This window comes from Sinocyclocheilus grahami, unplaced genomic scaffold (genome assembly GCF_001515645.1).
Source record: "Sinocyclocheilus grahami isolate Dianchi unplaced genomic scaffold, SAMN03320097.WGS_v1.1 scaffold280.1, whole genome shotgun sequence".
NCBI lineage: Eukaryota > Metazoa > Chordata > Actinopteri > Cypriniformes > Cyprinidae > Sinocyclocheilus > Sinocyclocheilus grahami.
The window spans coordinates 935,855-938,392 of NW_015505459.1; the positions used below are offsets into that span (position 1 = coordinate 935,855).

General features: G+C 34.5%; 1 non-coding gene across 1 annotated transcript; it reads right to left on the reverse strand.

The window, feature by feature from the left end:
- Positions 1 to 376: 376 nt before the first annotated feature.
- On the reverse strand, positions 377 to 459 carry trnal-uaa (transfer RNA leucine (anticodon UAA)). Its single transcript has one exon. It is a non-coding gene; the product is annotated as a tRNA-Leu (tRNA).
- Positions 460 to 2,538: the final 2,079 nt, after the last annotated feature.

The following is a 2,538-nucleotide window of genomic DNA, read 5'->3' on the forward strand; positions in this document are numbered from 1 at the left end:
TGTTCCTATGACAACCTTTTTACCGTCGGGAAAGGTTGTGTGCTTGTTCACATTCTGGAATAAGTCCAGCCTGAGACTAAACGTTATACTAACCCCATGAGTGGTCTTAAGCTTTTACCAGAAGTGGGATTTGAAAACATAAGCACATTTGTCCACTGAATCTTAAGTACTGTACAACACATTAAACCTCATCTTTCAAATGGAAAAACAATTAACCATAAAGTGTCCTTAACTGTTGCCACATTCTAGCTTATTGATGTGAGACAAGGGTTCTAGTGTTCCTTTAACAACATCTTCACCTTCTGAAATCTGTTGATTACATTCTGGATCAACTGAAGTCTGAGGCTAAACCACACACTAACCAGCCTAAAGCATCTACCAGGAGTGGGGTTCGAACCCACGAGGACATTTGTCCATTGGATCTTAAGTCCAACGCCTTAACCACTCGGCCATCCTGGTCTGAAACTGATCCTTGGATGGTCATCTTTCAAATTTAGAACAAAGTATGCAAAGTAAAATAGTGAATTATCCTTAACTAGGATCACCATGTTCAAGCTGATTGATCTGGAAAAAGGAGACTGGCTTTATTCAATTTGAATTCAATTCAATTGGCGGCCATCTTGGTCTGTTTAAGGAGTCTTTTTTTTAATGGTTCTGGTTGGGCCAGAAGGCCTTTGAATGTCTTATGTGTGTAAGCAGTTTGGAGAACTGATGGATGGATTAATGTTACGAATTATATGTTTAGGTTTGAGTTTTCTAATCTTTCTTCAAGAGTGTATCAAAAGTTGATCCATGGTAATAATTACTCATAAAGTGCTCCTAACTAGCACCATTTTCCATCTGATTGATCTGGACAAAGTGGCAGTACTGTTTTACATCTTTAAGAGTGTCAGAGAGCATGTTTCCAAAGTGTTAAAGTCTGCATCTTGAGCTATTCTATCATTAAAGGGTAAAACCTAATCAAGGTGATGACAACTTATAAAGTTTTCTATATAAAATAAAAAATTAACCACTTCATCTAAAATGTAAAAAATTGAGAGAAAAATATTTGATGTAATATAGAGGAGCAAAGCCTATAGTGAATGAAAACAATTTTAAATGAACACTCTAAAAAATGCTGGGTTAAATATAACCCAGCACTGGGTTAAAAAAGGGCAAACCCAGCTTGTTTTGACCCAGCGGTTGGGTTCAAAACAACCCAACCGCTGGGTCAAAACAACCCAATAGCTGGGTTTGTCCCTTTTTAACCCAGCATTTTTTAGAGTGAAAGTAGGAAATGTTCAAATCAGTCAAATATCATATTTAAACACAAAAATAATTATATATGACAAATGTGGGTTATATGTTGCTAGTTTTTTATTTATTTTTATTATTTTATTTATTTATTATTTAATTATTAAATTATAATTATTTATATGTATGCAATGAATATAATTATTAAATCGTTATTATTATTAATTCATTTATATTCATTCATTCATTTATTTATTTAAAGCATTACATTTTCTATTAGCTGCTTCTCTTTAAGCACTGTACTTCAACCTGCACCAAGCAGTCCTGCTGGGGATGGGTGGCAAAATCACACAACATAACTTTAGTCATTAATTATACAAATTCAGTTAACATTTATAAGTCTTTTTTATGAACCTTTGCATTCATTTGAACCCAGTTGTGTAATCTGTCTGCTCCACCAGAGATATTCAACATGGAATGAAAACTGTGCCAACCAACTCATGTGCCAACCAATCCTGTTCTTCTCAACAAAATCCCTAGAAATGGCTGAGTGTTTCTACCAATGCTATGTTCAATTATTCACATTTACCAGGAGACATTTCATCTCCCCTGAAACATCTGCCCCTTTTTAACAACCTAAAAAGAGGTGTTATGTTAATCAATCAATCTTTATTACAGACTCAAGGTCCAAAAAAAAAACAAAAAAACAAGACAATAGGACAACATATACAATCCACAGCATCTACCACCACAATAAAAAGTTACAAAATACAACAATACCAATGTCTCCACAGCATTGACTGATACCGTGTATAATAATAATCTCATTTTTTGAAGCATTTAGCTGGCAGATAAATCTATACATAAGATTTCGTAACAGTGCTTTAAAAGTGATTACTCTTGCACTCACAAACATTTCACTTGCACTATGCCATCTAGGTCTCTTTAGTAGAATTCTCATTGCATCATTATAAGCTACTTGCAGCTTCTGTAAACTAGATGTTCTATAGTTGAACCACAGATGAGCAGTATAAAGTGTTGTACAATATGCTTTAAAAAGTGACACCTTCACCTCATCCAAACAGAAACTAAACTTACGTAAAAGTATATTCGCCTGCATATACATCATACAGCGTTGCCTTTCAATATCCTCATCGTCTGTCATGCGTTCAGTGATGAAATGTCCAAGGTATTTTACTTTAGCACACACAGTGAGACTCCTATTAGACAACTTGAAAACTGAAAATTTTATACGTTTATCCTCCTTAGTTCTGCAAATCATAACCACACTCTTATCAGGATTAT